This window comes from Apium graveolens, chromosome 3, assembly GCF_009905375.1.
Source record: "Apium graveolens cultivar Ventura chromosome 3, ASM990537v1, whole genome shotgun sequence".
In the NCBI taxonomy this organism is placed as follows: domain Eukaryota; kingdom Viridiplantae; phylum Streptophyta; class Magnoliopsida; order Apiales; family Apiaceae; genus Apium; species Apium graveolens.
Window position 1 is genome coordinate 250185182 of NC_133649.1, and position 22794 is coordinate 250207975.

The 22794-nt window shown below is 35.6% G+C and overlaps 1 non-coding gene across 1 annotated transcript; it reads left to right on the forward strand.

Annotated features, from left to right (window-relative positions):
• Positions 1-504: 504 nt before the first annotated feature.
• LOC141715749 (small nucleolar RNA R71) lies at positions 505-611 on the forward strand. Its single transcript, XR_012572500.1, has one exon. It is a non-coding gene; the product is annotated as a small nucleolar RNA R71 (small nucleolar RNA).
• The last annotated feature ends 22183 nt before the right edge of the window (positions 612-22794 follow it).

Here is a 22794-nt window from a genome sequence, read left to right on the forward strand (position 1 = left end):
AGATTAAACTGTTTATTTGTAGCTTGCTGATATGACTGCTGAACAGCATTCTGATTATCGCTCCAGTTGAAATTGGGATGATTTCTGTTATTAGGATGATAAGTAGCGGGCACAGGCTGATGCGGTTTCTGGAAATTGTTCATATACTAAACAGATTCATTAACAAGAGAACACTGATCCGTAGCATGAGAGCCTACACAAAGCTCACATATACTAGATAATTGATTTACGCCATAGTTGGTTAAAGAATCGACCTTCATAGTCAGTGTCGTGAGCTGTGCTGCAATAGCTATAGCTGCATCAACTTCCAGAATACCTGCTACTTTCCCAGGCATCATCCTTTGAGTTGGGTTTTGATACTCATTTACAGCCATAGTTTCAATGATATTATAGGCCTCAGTATAGGTTTTGGCCCACAAGGCGCCTCCAAAAGCTACATCAAGCATGGGTCAAGATTGGACCCCCAAACCATTGTAAAAACTAGTGATCACCATCCAGTCAGGCATACCATGATGTGGACACTTTCTCAATATCTCTTTGTAGCGCTCCCAAGCTTCGCACATAGATTCTCCTGGTTGCTGCGCAAACTGAGTAAGAGCACTCCTCATAGCTGCAGTTTTAGCCATTGGATAGAACTTCACCAGAAACTTTTGCGCAAGATCTTCCCAAGTAGTGATGGACCCAACTGGTAAAGAATGTAACCAGTCCTTAGCTTTGTCCCTCAGAGGGAATGGGAAAAGCCTCAGCTTGATAGCCTCATCAGTGACACCATTATATTTGAATGTACTACAGATCTCGACAAAATTTCTGATATGCATGTTGGGATCTTCAGTCGCAGACCCTCCGAAAAAAACAGAATTCTGCACCATCTGAATAGTGCCCATCTTGATTTCAAAAGTATTGGCCTGAATAGCCGGATGAATGATGCTAGACTAAATGTCATCAATTTTAGGCCGAGAAAAGTCCATAAGAGCTTGATCAGCTTGAGCTAGACGATCACCCATTATTTCAGGTTCTTTCTTTTCACTCTCTTTATCTGAATCTTCAAAAATTATCTTCTCCGGAAAGTCAAGAGCTTTATCTGTCTCCTCAGCTTTATCTAGATTTCTCTTGCGAGTGTGAGAATGTGTTTGCATAAACGCTCGCTAGAGTACCTGAAACACAACCGGAAGCAGTAAGTAACAAGTCTTAATCAATGAATCCTAATGACCACTGATGGCAAGTACATAAACTAAACAAATTAACACCAAATCCCCGACAGCGGCGCCAAAAACTTGTTAGGCACAAAGCATGTGCTAAATAAATCACGCAAGTATACGCGTTCGCAAGTAATATAGAATGATTTCTAGTTCGTTCCCACAGAGACTCTGATTAATTATATTTAATTAACACTTACTCACCAATGTATGATTATTCTTCAATGCCAAGACAATAACAATTAAGGTTGGTAAACTAATAATTACTACGAGAATTAAACACTTGAATTAACAATATTAAACACACATGAGATCCTAACTTCATTACTACTTCATTCAATAGTTATTGTTATTAACCTTAGCATGTAATGGTGATGATATTAATCGAACAACATGAAACTGATAAACGCCAATTTTCATTGTACGGATACCATTCTACCAAGCATCCACAATTAAGATAGAAGTTGAATAGGCATCAATTATGTTGAGACCCTATATGTCTACAGAATTTGACAACATAACGATTTAAGCGCAAGTTTTTCATGATGATTACACAGGGCAAGTAAAACCGTTAGAGTTACCCACTAATCATGCATATAATACATGAACCTATGCTAGCATGGTAAGTTCTAAATCTCAAGATTCACTGTCGCTTCACAAGAGATTAACAGGCTATCTTACATGTTCGCGACGCATATAAGACGAATAAGCACAACCTATACTAGATATCATAAATCACCACATACCAAGGTATTAAACAATTAACTAAAGAATTCCTTAGTAAATCCGCTAGGATCCCATGATCACGATTAGCCCATAATAGAACTCATCATCGCCATGGGTTCATACGAAAGCATGATAATAACATAACGATATAAGGCTAACAAAAATACTTAATAAATAATGAAGTACGTCACAAGAGTATTAAGGTTCAAAGCATAAAGAAAACTAGCATCCACCATTACAACGAATTAAAATAATCACAAGATAAACATATGCTTCCTCTTCTTCATTGTTGCGTGCTAAAACGGTCTTCTCAATCTTCTTGCCCTTGCTCTTGATGAAGAAAACGTCTTCCCATAAGGTTTATATAATAGCCCAAGAGAACCAGCGCAACAGAAGCCCAATTGTACTTGAATTAAAAAAATCCAGATTCTGAAATTCCGCACGCGCGCGGTCACCTGCTGTCTCCTTGCGGCCGCTTGCTGGCACACGGTCGCCTGCTCCTGGTGCGCGGTCGCGTGCTACCCTTCTGGAAAATACTTTATTTTGCTTCTGTTTTCGCTGATTTCTTCGTTCAACACCCCTAGACTGATTCCAAGAACTTACTTAAGCTTTATTTGATGAAAACCACTTATCTAAGCAAGTTATACCCTGAAATGCAAAAACACTAGAAAACGCGTCAAATACACAAAATACTTGAGTTCAAGACACCAATTCAAGCCGTTATGGGACGCTCTAAGTGGTATAAAATGCCACTTATCAGAAGATGAATGAACATGGATAACAAAATGACACATAATCTATTAAAGTCAATGGTTATTAATACTTTGTATTGTGATGATATTATGGCGTAAAATTAAAAAGTTTATATTTTTTAGAAAAAATATTCTACAAATTAATTAACTTGAGTAAGTAGTAATGTTTCTAATCCGTAGTAAGGGCATATTCAGTCTAAAAAAATCTGCAGTTGAGAGTTTAATATGTACCAACATTTGATAACAATATTTTAGTTGAAAACAATTTGTTCATCAATAATTTATTAAAATATCTATGTTTGTTTTAGACGTATATTATTATTTTTAATCCAATTACAATTACAAAACATCTTATTGCAAAAACATATATAATTCGGCTCCAAAAATAAAAAACTGATATCAATTGTATTTTGGAAGCTATTGCAAATTTAGCATGGGAAGATGAGTGAACATGTATAACAAAATGACACATAATAATCTATTAAAGTCGATGGTTATTAGAACTGTGTATTGTGAGGATATTATGGCATAAAATACAAAATTTAAAACTTAATAACATTATATTAGGAAATTAAAAATCTCAAATAAATAGTATTGTTTATAAACCGTAATAAGGGCATATTCAGTCAAATATTTTTTTTGGAAAAAAAACACGAATTATTAACTTTTATGATAAGATTGCAGTATAGTGTTCTAAAAATAATAAATGTTTTTTGTTATTAGAAAAATAATATTTACTTTCTCTTTTAAATGTTAATTTTAAAATTTAAACATATTCATAATTACGTAATTCGAATGCGTACCTAAATTATGTAATCTTACTTAATATTCATAATTATGTAATAACTTATAGTTATTTTATTACATTTTTGCAACTAAATAAATACAAATTATAATTACACATAGAGATGCGTGCTATTTGACTTTTTAGTGGTTCAATAGTTTTTGGTATCTTGATCAAAATAAACTCTTGGATGCAAAGCCCCATTCAAAGTCAATACTACCACTAAGCCGCAATCCAACTTCCGCACAGAGCATCGACTGAAAACTTTTCCATCCGATCATTCAACATTTGTCATGGAGGGATGTATCTACTCCCTCCTTCAATTAGGAACGTGATGGTTCAATATAAATCTCCAACTGATATTTATTATCTTTGATTTGTTTAATCCTGCTTGTATTTATTTATAAATAAGTATATTGAATAGCCTACATTGATACTTCTATGAAAAGAGTTATTAAGATTAGTTTAATATTGACAGTGTAAACTCTTGATAACATTGTGTATTGATTCATATTTGGTATTTTTCATATAGTATTGCCATATTTTATGTTGACTTATATGGTGAAAAATCAATCCAAATCTTTTAGGTATATGGTTGATAATCTTAATCCATTTTGGCTAGCAGTGTATGTTGTGATTTTGGTTATATTGGTTTACTACTGGGACAATCATTATAGATATTGAACTCTCGTATATCGATTTGTAATAGTATCTTCCATGATTTTATTAAGAAATGTTTAGCATTGCGCCTGGACTTTGTATCTGATTGATTCACAGTAGCAAGAGCTACTACAATATTCTATAATCCATTAACAAAATGATTGTGCTTGGATTAGAAGCCAAAAAAATATAACATTACAATTGTTGCATTGCACAGGTTTTGCTAATTGGCCAATTAGACTTAATTTATAGTTGCTAATGATAGGAGCAATTGATGATATCAAAAAGGAACTATCAGAAGTTCACTTCAGAAGTTATATATATCAACGGATGCTGATGACATCAACGAATGATGAAATATCTGTTAGGGATTCGAGCAATAAAACGCAATGGAAAAAGAAAAAAATTTGAATCCCTACCGCCAGATCTATGTATAATGACCGGATAATTATGGAGAATTGATGTTTACCTTAATAAAGCTTTCCTTCTGATTGTGATGAACATTCTAATCTTGATGAATCAACACAGCAACCCTCCTTTCGAAGATCTACTCTCCAAGGTATCCACACGAACATCCAATCGTCCAACGATCACCGGAGCCGGTACTAGCCGATTTGGTTATCTTCTTTTTTTCTCTCTCTCTCTCTAGCCTCTCTAAGATGTAGGGCTGCTAGGGTTTTCTAAAAAACGTGATATATCTTCTAAACCCTAAAAATATACATCTTAATGTATATATATAGGGAGAGAGAGTATCCGGGCATAACCTTAATCATAATGGGCTTCTAAAAGGACCCATTCTGATTTTGGGTTTATATTATTATTTTTTAGATATATTTGTGATGTCATGACTAATCTGATGTGTTTAGTTTCAGAACTTAATATCAGGACTTATCAGGACTCAGCTGGAAATCAGGATTTACTGAAGATAGGAAGATATCAGAACTTAAGGTATCAGAACTTGTGATATCAGAACTTAAGGAAGGATATGCTTCAGAAGTAAAGTGCGGCTGATTTACAGGAGAGGATCGGATTAAACAAATAAAGATATGCATGGAGAGTTGGACAACTAAAGGACTATAGGAGATAATATCTGATTGATATAATTTAGGAAGAGATATATTTCATATCAATTAGAAGATATCTTGTAACTGTGTACTATATAAACACAGTTTAGGGTTTACACTAGATGTGTTATCATTCACGAGAAAGATTATTGATTGTAACCCTAGCAGTTCTTAGTGATATTCACACATCATTGAGAGAGTAGTTTAACCTACTTTGTAATAGAGTTTATTATATTGAATAAACTTGATTATTGTTACATACTTGCGTTCATAATCGATTTGATTATAAAAATACTATATTCAACCCCCTTCTATAGTGTTGTGTGACCTAACAAGTGGTATCAGAGCCTTTCTGTTAACACACATACAGTAAGATCCAAATAATAATCATGTCTAATCAATTAAAAATACAAGACCCTCAAGAACCTGCAAAAGTTCAACCCATTCATAACACCAGTAGATATGAAACCATCAGGGTTCATATGCTCAGGGTGTCTGAGTACCCTGTGTGGAGTGTGAAGATGGCCATGTTTCTGGAAGCTACAGATCCAGAATATTTAGATAGAATTAATGATTGTCCAAACAAGCCCACAAAGCTTTCTGTTGCAGTTGGGAATGAGCCACAAAAGATGATTCCCAAAGAAAATAGAGAATTCACCTCTGAAGACATCTCTTCAATAACCAAGATTGCAAAAGTAAGACACTTGCTCCATAGTGCACTTGACAATGCCATGTCAAACAGGGTGATTGGATGTAAGACTACAAAAGAAATATGGGATGCATTGGAAGTGAGATGTCAAGGAATCAATGCCATCAAAAAGAACAGGACGACAATACTCACACAGGAGTATGAACACTTTGACTCAAAATCTGATGAGTCACTAACTGAGACATATGACACCTTCACAAAGCTGTTGAATGATCTGTCACTAGTGGATAAGGAATACGATCCCGAAGATTCAAATCTGAAATTCCTACTAGCTCTTCCTGAAAAGTGGGATTTGAAAGCTACTACAATAAGAGACAACTATGAACTTGCTGACATGTCTCTTGATGAAATCTATGGGATGCTCAAGACTCATGAACTTGAGATGGAGCAAAGAAAGAAGAGGCATGGAGGGAAGACTAAGACAGTTGCATTGAAGGCTGAAGAAAAGCTAATTATCTCTAGGAAGGCAAAAGGAAAGGCTCTTATCATACAGTCTGATTCAGAGTCATCAGATTCTGAATAATGATGATGGTGAAGGGTATCACAAAGATAGCCTACAAGAAATTCAGAAAGGGTAAGAAGTTTTGAAAAGAAAGGGTTCAGAAAGTCTGAAGGCAAAGGAGGAAAGTCTGACAGAGGAGACAACTCAAATGTCAAATACTACAATTGTGGTGAAAGAGGCCACATCTCTCCTGATTTCAAGAAAGGAAAAGGTGATAAAGGCTAGGCACTTATCACAAAGAAGAAAAACTGGGAAGACACTTCAGAATCTGAAGAAGAGGTGAACTATGCATTAATGACAAATGCTGATAGCAGTTTTGATGCTGCTAAACTTGAGGTACCTCTATCAACTCTTGCTTTTAGATACAGATGATATCAATGAGGTGAGATTGTCACACCCCGGACTTAACATACAAAATAAATAACTTTTATAATATTAAAAAGAAAGTAAACTTGACCGAATCCAAGATCTTACAGTTTAGGGTTTGGAACAACCCAACACTACCATCTATTACAACTGATTTTTTTTATCGAGTCCTCACACTCTTATTCTACTTGAGCTCGGACATACGCATCGGCGTCACAGGTCTTACGTGCTGTCTGCTTGAATCTAACCATAGCTGCTAGCTGTAATATCAGGGTAAAGCAAGGAGTGAGCTAAATGCTCAACAAGTGCTAAATAATACGGTACAAGGCATAAATCGAGATATATATATAAAAGAATGACAACGCGAAGACGTAACCAATATTAACAAGAGATAAAACTTTGAGTGATGGCATCATTTGCTTGAATCAAAACATTTTCTAAATCATAACTTAAACAAAATCATGTTTATGACGCTACGGATTACAGCCGGTGATCAGCCGCGAAGTAATCCCGAACCTCGCCGGGTTCTAAAACATTAATGGGATCCCTAGGCAACTTTTAAGCCTACAATATAAGTGTGGAAAGGACTCACGTCTCAGTCCAGATCCACTATTCAAAGAAAACATTTATCCCCCTTTGGGACTGAAAATCCACATTTTAATTATTTCAAAAACTGATGCCGATTTATGATAAAATCTCTTAAGTAGTAAACATTTTTATCAAGGGATTATAGATCAACTTGAAACACTGGAAATATGTCACCAAATCTCAGGGCCATGATCCACTAGACTTTACTATATTAGGGTAATTGAAAGGTTTCCATATACAAGAACTTTGACAAAGAAATTTAGCGAGGCTATTGGATATTATGAAAGAGTAATGCCAAACTAGGCTTAAAGCAATGTTTTTCGACAAGGTACAAGTACTAGAACATCAAGAAGATAAGCTTCATGAATACTAGGGGTGTTAAGGTATGAAGAAATGATCTTTAGCTCAAGGTATATCAGGATTGTCGAACTTTAGGGCAATAAAAAGGGTTATCAATCAATTAAGAACAACTTTAAAGAATATCTGGCTTTTAGGTATCAAGGTATAATTTCTATTGGGGTTCAAGCATCAGGGTGAGATGTCAATATTTTAGGAATCAATAGCATGTTAATCAAGAGGATCAATCAAGTATTATATCAAATATTTATTTTATCATGGCAATCCAATTACTTTGATATACTAGCGTGATACGACTTTTGATCTACTTGCAATACGTACTTGAGGGTTCATGGCATTTTTATATAATATAAAGATAGATTTAAGAACCATTTGATTTAAGTATATCAAGATAACTCAGGTTAATCGCATCAATATATATGAACTAATTATCACACATTTGCAGTGTAAACGAAAAACAGGTTGAATCACTTGCCTTGAAAAAGGCTGGTCTGGTCTGGCTGGTAGGAGCAACTGGAAGCTTTACTCGATCTTTATGGAAAGTTTACCCTCGTCTCGAGATCCTACACAATTAATAATAATCTCATTATAATATACTCTCATCAACTTAACCTATTTACAACCTGAAATTAAACACAATGGCACTTAGGCCTATATGAACGAAATTTATAATCACCTCATAAATACAATAGTACACATAGCCACATATACTCACATACCATATTTTAATACCAAATAATATCACACACATCATAATGCAACACTAGGCTTGGATAATCTCGATCCCCAACCAAGTCACTTGATCGCTAAACTAGACAAAGTCTCCAAATTGGGCCTTCTAACTCGATGTGCCTTTACTTAACTATCCAAAAACTATTGACCCTCACTTGGTCCTTTAACTCTAATGGCTTTATACTATCTTGCAACCATAGTGGTCAACCCAGGTCTCACTCATAGGTGCTCTAAAACTATGTGGTAAGTGAAAGTGCTCACTTGAGTAAATTTCAGAATGACATCTATAGTTTCTTGAGTGCATTAGACACTCTTAAACTACAAGTTTACCTCCAAAACTTCTACACTAGACTATTCTGACCATAAGGCATCTTCCAAACTTGATGTGGCTCAAGGGTCTAGCTTGGGCCTCCTTGGGCCTAAGCTCAAAGTCCATGGTTCCCCTGTTTTTCTGGGCAGAAAATGCCCTGACTTGAACTAACTTGTGACACATGGTTCTAACTCAAATCCTATTAACTATGGTTGGAAAAACTCTTCTGACACTCCCTATAACTAAGGCCCAACAGGTCCTAATGAGGGCATACCCATGACATGGTCAAAACTTCATATTTCTATGTTACAACAAAACTGTCCACTGCTGGACAGATTTTGTGATTCCACTCGTGCACCTAACCAAACGACTTGTAAATCTCCAATAAACACCTAAAACCTTTTATATACTCCTAATTATAGCTTCTGGTGGCTTGGGCCTCAAAGTACACAATAATGACATGGTCAAAACTCACTCTAAACCTCAGGGTACCAAACTGATTTTCTGCAGAAACTAAGACTCTCCTTTCTCCAAGGTTCTCACTTAACAAACCCAACCACCAACAACCAAAATACCCAAACCATAACTTAACTATGGTGATCTACTGAACTAACTTCCTTACACTCAAAATAGGCTTAGTGGAGATCATCCTTACCTAGGGTGCAACATAGCAAAACAAAGGAAATTACATTACACAAATTACAAGTCATCAAGTTTTCAAGGACAACAACTTTAACCCTTTTGATAAGTATAAATGAGATAACATCACATATTAAGGAGCACAATTCTTAATTAATATCTTAACTTAACTAAAATTAAGGTTTACTAGCAAAATATCACTTCGAATGATCAATAACTTCCAAAATTCAAGAGAAATCTACATGCATGCATGACTTCGAGTCTTTCAAACCAAAACAACATGATTTACAAATAAATTTTCATTATAAATCAACATGGAAGCCTATCATGGATTATATCTAAATGACCACCTAGCATGCAAAGGTTTTTACCAAGATTATACTAAGATTTTCATGTTATTATCACAATAACACACAAAATGAACAAAGCAACCAAAGCACCATCCATTCGGCTCCTATCAAGTCATGGCCGAATGGATTAGGGTGAAAACAACATTTGCATAAGTGCAACACACTCATGTTTAGCCATTCTCAGCCCTACGATACTATAACTCATGGTGAAAGCCTTGAATTCACAAGAATCAAGGATATTCACTTTGAGTTTAACAAAAAACATCACCATGCAAAGTCAACACATAAGTTTTCTACTCTAAATTCTTGAGATACACATGAACAACATGTAGGGAGTAAGATTACTTGATTATAGGATGATTATTTGAGTGAAGGAATGAAGAAAGAAGGGGATGGGGGCTTCGATTTTGGAAATTGCCAAGGGGGAGGGTAGAAAGCTGAGAGGGAGGAGGAGAAGAAGAGGGGAGTGAAGTGGTGGAGTGAAAGTGGAGTGTTGATCACTTTCTTGATTTGTTTTTATGTCTTGATTTGACTATAATGTGAGTGGGTTTGGGTAATGACAAGAGTAACCTTCTAGCTAGAGTTAGGTTATCTTGCATGCAAGGTCAATGAGGTAATTTAGCTAATAAATCATGAGTTAGTGGGTTTAGAAATGTCTTCTTTGTCCTTGAAGAGTATAGAAAGGTGGTTTGCATGCAAGGGCTTCCTTGTAATTTGCTAATTATTACAACTAAAATTTGTAAAGATTTATTTTTATAAAATAAAATACAAGTTCAAAATTATAAAATTTATACCATAAAATAACTTGGATTTTCAGAAATTTTATAAAATCACTTTCGAAATTTGTGAACAAAATAACTTTTAAAAGAAAATTTCTCCAAGGTTTAGAATATTCCTTATAAATCAAAAATAAAGGAAATAAATAAACTTTTGCTTTGAAAAATCATATACTACATAAAGAAAATTTATAGTGTAGAAATTTCCATTCACACAAACGTACAACCATTAAGTATATTTACATTCGGTCTAATATTATACCAAGTCCACAAATAATATTACACAAAATGCCGGTCGTAACAGAGATTATTTCTGAAAAACATCTATATTAGCTATAGAGATCAGACTTTAGAGAATGAAAGATTAAAATATGAAAATCTAAAGTATAAAAACAGAAATAGCTATCTTGAAGAAGAGTTAGTCCACCAGAACACTGTTCAGACAGAAAGAGATAATGTTGTGTATGTTAAGAATGAATTGCTTAAACAAAATGATTATCTAAAAACTGAACTAGAAAAAGAAAGAGAAATCATCAGGACTTGGACTAACTCAGGCAAAACAACTCAGAATATTCTAAGTAGTGGAAACTGGAAAGAGGGGTTAGGTTATAAAGATGGCAAAAGTGAGAAAGGGACTTTGCCAATTAAGCCAAAGGTAAATCCTGTTAAAATTGTTGCAAAAACTGTTGTGTCTGATTCTGAAAAGATGAAAGACTCTAAAACAGAAGTTAAAGAAAAGTCAACTTCTGAAAAATTAAAACAGGATAAACCAGCTGTAGTAAACATAGGCTTAATGACAAAGAAGCATCTTACGTATAAGCTGAAAGAGATTAAAAATATGAACAGGATAAAGGAAGCCAGGAAAAATAGGAATGGAAAGGAAGGTGTGAATAAAAGTAATAAATATATGCCTGTTCCTAATGCTCCTAGAAAGAAATGCTATAATTGTGGAAACTCTAACCATCTTGCTTCTTTTTGCAGGAAAAATAAAGATATAAACTCTTTACCTCCTAAATCAGGAGTTAAGAGTCAGTTTTTTAGGTTTAAACCACAAAATCCTTGTTTTCATTGTGGTAGTTTATGGCATTCTATTTATACTTGTAAGAAATATCATAGTCTATACTATGATTATTATGAAATAAAACCTTCTTTAAAGAAAGTTAGTGTAATTCCTCTAGTGTAAATTCTGATGCAAAGTCTGATAAAAAGCATATTAGCATAAACTATGAAACTAAATCCGCTGCAAATGCTAATAAACTTAATAAGGCCAAAGGATCCAAGCAAGTCTGGGTCCTTAAAATGAATCAATAGTGGTCTTTGTGATTGCAGGGCAACAGAGAAAACATCCTGGTTCTGGATAGTGGATGTTCAGGACATATGGATGGAAATAAAGCCCTGTTATTAGACTTTGTGGAGAAAGCTGTCCCAGGAGTTTCTTATGGAGATGGCAACATGGGAAAGACTCTGGGATATGGCAATATCAATCTTGGGAATGTCATAATTGAATCAGTAGCTCTTGTCCAGGACTTAAACACAATCTGCTAAGTGTGAGTCAAATCTGTGACAGAGGTTATCATGTGAATTTCTGTGAAGAACACTGTGAAATTGTAAGTAATTCTACAGGCAAAGTGGTTCTGAAAGATTACAGACATGGTAACATTTATGAAGCTAGACTTTCAACAAATTCTGATGGTTCTGCAATCTGTTTGTTAAGCAGAGTATCAATTGAAGAAAGCTGAAATTGGCACAATAGACTCTCTCATTTAAATTTCAACAACATAAATGAGCTAGTAAAGAAAGATCTTGTGAGAGGACTGCAAAAATCAGTATTTGCTCCTGATGGTCTTTGTGACTCATGTCAAAAGGCAAAACAAAGTAAATCTTCATTCAAGAGCAAAACTGAATCCTCAATTCTTGAGCATTATCACTTACTGCATGTTGATCTATTTGGTCCAGTCAATGTCATGTCTATTGCAAAGAAGAAATATGCTATGGTTATAGTGGATGAGTTCAAAAGATACACTTGGGTGTATTTCTTGCACAAGAAGAATGAAACTGCATCTACTCTAACTGATCATGTCAAACAACTGGATAAGTTAGTCAAAGATTCTGTTAAAATAATAAGAAGTGATAATGGCACTGAGTTCAAGAATTCAATCATGGAAGAGTTCTGCAAAGAGCATGGAATAAAGCAGGAATTTTCTACACCTGGAACTCCACGGCAGAATGGAGTTGTAGAAAGAAAAAACAGGACTCTTATTGAAGCTGCATGAACTATGCTTGATAAAGTAAAGCTACCAACCTATTTTTGGGCTGAAGCTGTGCAGACTGCTTGTTTTACATAGAATGCAACAGTCATAAACAAGCATGGAAAAATACCATATTAGATGGTGAAGAAAAAGAAGCCAAATCTGAAATACTTCCATGTATTTGGATGCAAGTGTTTTGTTCTTAAGACTCATCCTGAACAACACTTAAAATTTGATCTAAAAACTGATGAAGGAATTTTTGTTGGATATCCACTTTCCACAAAAGCCTTTAGAGTCTACAATTTAAGAACAAGGGTTGTCATGGAATCTATCAATGTATCTTTTGATGATAAAAAGATTACTGGACTTGAAGATTTCAATGATCATGATCAGCTGAAATTTGAAAATGAAAATATAAATTTTGATTCTGTAAATTCCGATGATCTAAGAACCTGTAAGTTCTGACGGGTTAAATTCTGATGTCATTGAAACTGTGGTAACTGCTCCAAAGGAAAATGCACCTCTTCAGGGGGAGCAAGCTGATGATCATACTACACCTCAAGATTCTCAAAAAGCATCAGAACCAGTCACTGGCTCTTCAAGTTCTGATTCATCAAGTTCTGATGAGCCAAACTCTGATAATTCTGGGAACTTTGATTCTTCAATTCCTGAAGGATCCAACTCAAATTCTGGAATCTCTGTAATAACCCCAATTTTTGGAAATTTTTTGAAACCCTTATGAATAGTGTTTTTGCTGAATGAGAAAACTTTTCAGGCCACACTATGTAGGGGTTCTGTTATGGATATTCTGAGATTTTATTAGTACTCTATATGGTATATAGGTGTATGTAAAGATCGTCAGAATCCAATTCCGAACACTTTGATTTTTCCTGGAAATCCACTAGATACGGAAGGAATTGAGTATAAGGTAACATGATAAAAAGGATTTAAATTAAAGGATTATAAGAGAGGATCATAAAAGGATTATAATGTATTGAGAAAGGTTAAGGAAACCCAAGTAATAAGATCCCGGGTATGATCCCTCAAACGATAAACGAAAACGAAAGTTAAGCGAACCTGTATAACAGATCAGCGATCATTAGGCAAACAATTAGGAAGTTAATCAAGGAGGTTAGGGATGATGAGGTCATCCAACCAATAAGAAGGGGGCAAGTAAGGGATGATGACATCACAAAGTGACATAAGCATGACATAGGAGGGAAGGAGGTGTGGATGAATGATAACCACACAAAGTTCAAGGTTAGAAAGGTAATTAACCAAAAAAACAAAACAAAAACAACCAAGCTAGGCAAAACAAATCAAAAAAACACAAAATCATTTCATTCTTCAACCTTGCTCTCGGCTTTTCTCCATTTCAAGAAGCAAAATTTTCAAAATTCAAGTTCCAAGCTTCCTAAATTGGTAAGTTAATTATCTAGTACTCCTTATGCATAGATATGACTATCCTATGAGTTTAAGCCTCCAATTCATTCTCAATCTTCTCCAAGAAATCAATGAAGAAGATAATGAATAGTGATTTCAAGGTTTTTAACTTGATTTTTCTTGTTTTTCCTTTAAGATCCAAGCATCTCTAAGACATCTCAAGGCTTCTTAAGGCTTCCTAGCTACTCCAACCACTTCAAGGAAGGTATAACATCTCCAAACCCTAGATTTACTTTGTATATTAGGATGATTTTGATAGTTATGGTAAAGTAGCTTGATGCTTGTTGGTTTAGAGTTTGGGTTGGAATGGTAGTGAATTGAATGTTGGAACCTTATGGTTTGGTTAAAGGACTTAAGTATAGTTTAAATTCAAGTTTAAGAATAAGTATAAATTGTTAATGTTGAGTTGATTGGGGCTGTTATGATGTAGTGAGGATGGATTTTGGTTGTATGGATGGATTGGGATTGATTGGTGGTTGAATTCGAATGGTATAAAATTGGGAAATCGCGTAAACATAGCCGTCGTAATGTCCGATTTACTTTAGACTGCTTTTGTTCATAACATTAGGACCCGAGAACTCCCTCCTAGGTTTTGACCATTGCCATGTTTAGATAGTTCATGTTGCGAGCTTCGTTTTGATATGTGGTTCGTTTGAATCCGATGTACGGTTTAGGAGAAACGACCGTTTTAAGTAACGGCGTTTCGCGACCGAACCATTACCCCTCGCCTTACTTTGAAACCTTGGTTAAGGACTTTAAATGACTAATTGAGGTATGAAACAATTATGTTAAGTGGATTAGGCAGTTGGTAAGGTACTCGCGAATGAATCGCCTTAAAACTATTAATGGTTAATTTATTAAAAATGATGGAGCCGAGGGTACTCGAGCGACTTAAGTGAATCGTTAAGCGCGAAAGCGAACGTTAGGACTCTAAATGGTTAAAGTCTAGTTTCTTAAGCGATCGGGGTTTAATTCCGACTTATGTTGTTGTTCATAGGTTATCGGACCCACTCTAAGCTTAAGTCTATCCGGGAGCACTCATGCAAGTTTTCTACCCGTATAACTGTTGTTGTGATGTATATGTGTATATGCATGATCTTGCGATAAATGCATATTTGTTATTAGCAAATTCTTGTGATATATTGTAGCATGTGATATGGTATATATGCATGCCTGTTTCATATTCTTGAATTATATATCTGTTGGTTAAAATGCTTATAGTTGCATAATACCTATGCTAGAGATAAGCGGTATTTGAGTTACCCTTAGTATAGGGGATAAAAAGGTGAACATATTTCTAAACCGGGAGTCGATGTTCCCGAGTATAATATATATATTTTATATATATATGGTTATAGTTTTAAAAACTATTAATCGAATAAGGTTTATTCGATAACTTTATATTATTTTATTGAATATTATTTTGAATATTCATTCGAGGACTTATGACTCCGATTAATTACTAATTATTATTCTTTATTTTATTAAGGAATAATGTGTCGATGATCAAACTCACTTTTGATTATTCAAATAAAGATAGTACTTTCGTATAAGTATATCTTTGGTTATTTAATATTCATTGCAAGTATAAGTTTTAAAACTTCTACTTCAATTATTTTTATAAAGATTATTCTTTATGAGAATATTATTTAAATATTCAGATATTTCCTAATATATTGGGACTGATTTATTTTATTAAATCATCATCACTCCAAACATTCTTAAAAATGTTTTGCGAGTCTTCAAAATGATTTTAAAAGTTAGAGCGGATCCCAAAACTCATTTTTATATTAAGATCCTCCTTTCGAAGGGGATTTAAATACTCGCTCAAAACCTGAGGGATCCGGCTCTGTGGTGTATTGTATATTCGCAACAAGGTTGTTATTTTGATAAAAGAATTTTTGATTACTTACTCAACACTCGGGAAGTAAAATTCTTGGAACAAGTTAATCCATTAACAGGCATCACCTGGGAAATATCGGTGAGTTCTCCTTTCCAACTAGATACGACTTCTTGGTGGAGCCATATCAACAAGTTTCTACTTGGGGAAAGGGGGAACGAGCTTTACGTTTCAGAGTCATGGATTTCATCTGAACTAGGAGTGGCGTAAGTGGTCGAGTGGCGCCGGCCCAGCCTTATTATATTGGCCCAAATGGCCTGGAAGTTCCGCTAAGACGGTCCATTCCTTAGGAGTCCAGTGTTCGGTTGACAAGTAAATCCGACCGGTTCTCCTCTACATGTAGAAAATGGTGGGGTTGCACTACTACGACTGATCATCGTAAGTCGTCTTCCTGGCGTGGCAAACTCCCGTAATTAGTTCATCATCCAATTGGATATTTCTGCAACACTACCCAGAGCACTTCGATAGAAAGGCTACGGTTGGACGATTGATGAGTGTTGGCAGGGTCAAGTTTTCAAAATGATGTTTGCATCAAATGAAGTATCTCGTAACTTCATTTTATTTTGATGATATTTTAAAGATTGATTCTATACAAGTTTTGTCTTGTAGTTTAATCTATGGGATGACTATTTATACATTGAACGGTGGTAGTTCAAGTAGTATTCGGAAAAGATATAAGTATATTGAAGTATCTTGTAACTTCATCTTTTAAACTTATATCTAGTAAATGATTATCTTATGCATGACAAAGATTTTCAGAAAAAATGTTGAGACAAGGTTAGATATATGAGATCACCTTGCAACGATATTTTTATACAGTTATAAACTGGAACTCTGTGTATATTATGCATGGAAGAGGACTTCCAAGATTTTGAAAAGTATATATATATATACTGAATATTTTGCGACTTCATCGCATTAAGATATCAAACTTGGTTCATTTCTTTTGACCAAGACTTTCATGAGTACTATGAGGAGGCTCATATATTATTAATCATTATACATATTATTTTGGTGGGCTTGCTGCTCACCCTTGCTTTCTTCTTTCATCACACAACATCAGATAGACAAGATGAACAGGATCAAGCTCCCAATTCGCGAGCGGATAGGAAACGTTCCGCAGTTTCCTATAGGCATTGATGTCACTGTAGCTGAGGTAGGAACTACCAATAGGCTAGGCTTCAACTTTTGATGTACCAAATTTATGTATATTTATGAATTGTAATAATGGCAAAGAAATGTAAATTATTCAGAAACCCTTTTAAGGTGTATTGGCAGATAATTGTGGAATAAAATGACTTGTGATTACTTTTGGATATTCATCTCTGAGACTATAACTTGTGGTGTGTGTGTTTATTGTGGGGTCACAGTACAGAGTAGTTGATTGTTTATTAAGATTGGGTGTTATTAAGGGAAATGGAACTCGTGACAACCCGGATCCCCGACCCTGGATTTGGGGGTGTTACAGAAATGGTATCAGAGCTAAGCGTTATAAACCTCAGAGATGATGTGACGTTAAGATAATAAGTTCATTAAGATAATAAGAACTCTTGCCAAGTTCATAGTCAGGCTACCTAACATAGTACTGACTAGTTAAAACCCTTATGGGAACCCTTATAAATATCGTGATAGGAGCGTAGTTCGTTACCGTATATGGTAGCGGGACTCCGAACCCTGAGGTTGAGGAGCAACAACGCGATGATGTTTTATTAGTTATTGGAGATCAGATTGTGGATCCGATAGAGCGTCCTTACACGGGACCGGATGATGTTCATATTGAGGATGTAGCGGTTGAGGATGTTGTTCTAGAAGGGATTATCGCTGAGAAGGATCCTGTGAAGGATCCTGACAAGAATGAATAAAGGACCACTGAGGAATTGATGACCATGGTTAGGGCAACTACCAGAGGTAGGATTGGCCGGTCACTACCAGAGGTTCGTTCAAGTTTGTAAAGATAGTAGCCCCTTTAACGCGGCTTACTCATAAGACTGAGAAGTTCGAATGGATAGAGAAATGCGAGAACAGCTTTTAAGAACTGAAGCAAAGATTGGTGACGACCCCTATGAGGGCATTGCCGGATGGAAAAGAAGATTTTGTGATCTGTAGTGACGCTTCGCATAAGGAATTAGGGTGCTTCTTATACAACACAACAAGGTAATCGCGTACGCGTCAAGACAATTAAGGGAATATAAAATTCGATATCCCCACCCATGAGCTTGGGCTCATGGTAGTAGTTTTGCCCTAAAGATTGGAGGCACTACTTGTATGGAGAGAAGTGCGAGATTTATACAAGCCATAAGTGCTCTAGTGCAGTTTCACGCAGAAAGAGCTCAACATGTGCCAAAGAAGGTGGTTAGAGCTAATCAAGGATTACGATTATGAGATTCTTTATCATCCAGGGAAAGCCAAAATGGTGGCTAATGCCCTTAGTATAAAGGAGAGACTCAAGATGATAATGTCTTTGAGAGAGTTTATAAGAGGTTTTGAGAAAATGGAAATAGAAGTGAAGGTAACCGGAGCCGGTACCGAAAAGCTGTTTGAGATTGCAATACAGCCCGAATTATTGGAAAAGAACAGATTGTGCCAGAAAAAGTGATGAATGAAGGCAGAGAGCCAACAAATAGATAAGAGATTAATACCGAGAAAGATGATAAGGGAATAACGAGGCATTCCTACAGAATTTGGGTTCCAAATGTTCAAGAACTTAAAGATGAGATCTTAGATGAAAGCTAGTTTGAGGAATAAGATTTAGAGCAAACCCTGAACGTGATAGTCAGGGAGGTCGACATCAAGATAGAAGGAACCCATAACATAATGAAGTGGAAAACAAGGATTTTTTAACGTATAAGATAACCCCGATTATGGGAGAAGGTTGGAACATTTCATACTGAGAAAATAGAAGTTGAACAAGATAGGGAGAATCAAGATGGTACTCCTATTGGGCCATTCATGGACCTGCCTAAACAGAACTTATACTATTATCCCCAACCACCACCCTGAGGAAACAATGCGGTGAGAAATTATTTCAGGACCTTTAAGTCGCTAAGCTCTCAGAGTTCCAAGGAACAAGCTGACCCAGTCGAGGCAAGAGCCTGGCTAAAGGAAATATAGGAATCATTTGAGATTCTGAATGATTGACGAATCACAAAAGACTATTTTTGTCACTTACCCTCCTAAGAGAAGGGCCACCACTGGTGAAAGACCAAGAAAGGCACGGAGCCAAAGGTTAGAATAAACTGATTAAAGTTCAGTCAATTGTTTTCAGGAAAGTACTTCCCAAGGTTATGGAGATATTGTAAAAGCTTTAGAGCCAGAGCAAAGGCAGACGAGTATGATGAATTATGAATCTAAGTTGTAAAAGTTGTCAAGATTCGTTCCGAGGGCACGAATCTAGAATGACTGGGATGTTTGAAATTAATACTTATGTTGTGTTGGTTCATGAAATAATGATAAGAGAAAGGAAAATAAAAAGAAACTGAAGTGGAAAGGAATATAAAGGTAATAGAGTTTGAGGTATGATAAGGGAGTTGGGTATGAGGAAACCCTAAACACTCGTAGCAATAGAAATAGAAAAGTATGCATTCGTCAGGATGAGGGTGATTCACCATGAGTTAAAATTGATGGTTGAAGGCATAAGAGATACATATATTTTATCCCCTGTAAGTTGGGAGGATTCGAGGAAACCTTGAGATAATTCGAAGGATAAATAATGAGACGCGGATAGACTGAGGAGACAAGGAAGTAAGAAATTAGGAAAATTGGATGAAGGAAGTGACCTTCAAGAATGTGAAGTGTAAGACCGGTGGCTCGATACCCAGAAAGGGAGACGCCCGGTATGAAAGATATCCCAACATTGAGATGACTGTTGAGATCAACAAAAGTAAATAAGGAATTATTAATAAGAGGTTCACGTTGAACACGACCAATATCTTCCAGAACATCCTTGTTATCGTTACCAAATTAGGCAAGAAAAGCGGATAACCGTTGTTATCTTTTGGAGGCCATATTGATTGACCTCATTTTGAATACAGATGTTATTGTGAAATTAGGCATATACTATCGAGGTGGGAATGATTGAATAAGACACTCTTATCAGGGATATATGACTTGATTTATCCATGGAAGGATGCATGTACCTTTTTAAAGGTGGAATTAAGGATAGAACATCGATAACTTAAAACGAATCCTAGGGGAATGCATAAAGGTTGGCATTTCACCCTTAATAGGGATAGTATGAGTTTTGACAGTATGAATTGGAAAGGATTAAGGTAATAATAACCTTTAAGTATCAGTGGGGAAATTTTTCAGAAACATATAGACAATGGTTCTAGTATTAGTAAAGGGTAATTCGATATGCCCTGTATCTAGGGAATACAGGAGGAATGATTCAAGGATAACCTTAGAGGTTTTACAAGGAGAAATATAATATTCAAAATTCTCAAGAATAGAAATGTTGATAAAGGAAATATGACGTAATTATAATGATGCCAAGTGGGGCACGTGTTAAACCATGAGAAAGTATGGATCGAACCAGTAATGGTCGAAATTGTTCAGGGCAATTAGGGCCTAAGATAAAAGATGTTCTAAGTATGATTGAGAGTCAGTCGTGACAGTGATTAACCTCTAAAGACTGAGGTAATAACTTATGGAAAAAAAATGATGATGATATTTTTTTTTCTCGTCAGATTTTAAGGAAAACATCTTCACATAAACAGTGATTGAAATGAGGTAGAAAATTTATTTGGAGGTGGTTAAAATGACATTGACTGTAAGGAAATTTTACTATCAGGAAAGGCCAAAGAGGTGGCCGACACTTTGAAGGTAAGAGGATAATTATAGGCGCTTGTGCCAAAAGAATATAGTGATGATGGTTAAAGCTGTGAAGGTTGTATTATGGTTTGGAAGATTGACATTCCTTCTGATGACTGTGCAATACCCAACCGTAATAGTAGTTGGTAAAGGTTTAATTCATGTAATCGCCATGAGTGGGCTATCCATCTCAGAAGGTACTATCTTGAGATAAGCCAGGACCATGTTTCAAAAAGGACTAGACGAACCTTTGAGTTAAGTCTTCTATTTAAGGCATATGATTAAGAATGGTATTAACCTGCTATCGTTGCTTTGATTGAAACTCTCCTGCAATTTTATCTGCTTCATGTCATGAAAGTACGTCAGAATTTGGAGTGTTCTTCATGGATTATGAATGGTGATTATGTTAACTCCTTAGGAGAATTCTATACGACATGTATGGACTCCGTATGGTTAGATATTAAGATTTTATGGAAAGTAAATGACGACAGTAGGTCAGTGGTGTACCATAGTAATGCAGCAATGATTCTGCGAGTAATGAGCTGATTACAACCGTGAGAGTTGTATTGGAATGGATGTTGAGATTGAGTACCACTAATCGGGTCGTGGTGGTGTATAAGTTATCATTGATAGATCAATTAAGTAGATTATCTACCTATTGAATACTTATTCCTTCTTATCAATAGAGAGTCGTATTACTATACGAGGAAGGTTGCGGTGCAAGCATAGAATTCTAGTAACGATGATGTATAGAATGAGATCCCAGATTCGATTCTCGATGTCGAGGGAGTTTCAAAGGTGATTGTGAATAAGCTCGAGGAAGAGCATGGGTCCATAGAATGATGGACGGTTTAGCAAAAATATTTAAGCATGTGAAATGCGATGCGATAATACTTGATGTTGATATATATACGTATATGATTTGTTCTCCTATGACAAACCTCTATAATTCAGAGGTAGATTCCAAGCCAGATATTTTGTGGCAATATATTTTATATATATACAATTCTCTTCAATTCGTTCTTGTGGCGCCCTCCAAACCCGGGTCAGAAGTTTGGGGTCCACACACACACCTTAATTATAACCTGCTTATATCCAAGATAAAGATAATAATAATATATGCAGTGACCCTACTTATCAACCACCACGGACCGCAACAGGTTAAAGTATGCACACAAGCCAACACACTAATATATTACAAACCGTTCAAATCCCAACTATTTCAAACTCACACTGAGTATCAAACATTATTACAAACTTTTACAAACTTAAATTATCCCAAAAGAAGCCTACTAGTTCAACTTCCTCAACCTGAACCCCTAGCTCTCGCGCTGGACTGGGATCCTCGCTACCAACTGGTTCCTTTTTAACTGGAAAGAATATAAACAACATCGCACAAATGAGCTAACTAGCTCAGCAAGTCACAATAACAAAACTGAGAATAATGATCATCAGGTGACTATGATTATGATATCAAGTGAACATTGGATTATGATTCAGAATTGGATAATATACTTTTAATTTAAAAACCAAGGTTAGGCTGCTGATCAGTCACGCACTAACCCCGAGCAAGGCACATAGCATTGCTCTAACTACTGGATCCAAGGCACACATTGGCCTAACTTGACCATTATATGGTCTGACCACGAATCTGGTCCACAATTTTATAAAAACAATCCAATTCTAACATAATAACAGAATATGCAATAATAAACAATAACCAGAATCATTAACAACAATGAGTGTTCAACAATGAAAGGGTTTCAATCTTTGTAAGGATCAATAAAGTAGTTTAAAAGCTTGAATGCTGGGTAATGAAAGAATTGGATAACAAAAGAATCAATATTTCAGGGTTTCAAAGATTTGAGCTCTCAAAGCATAG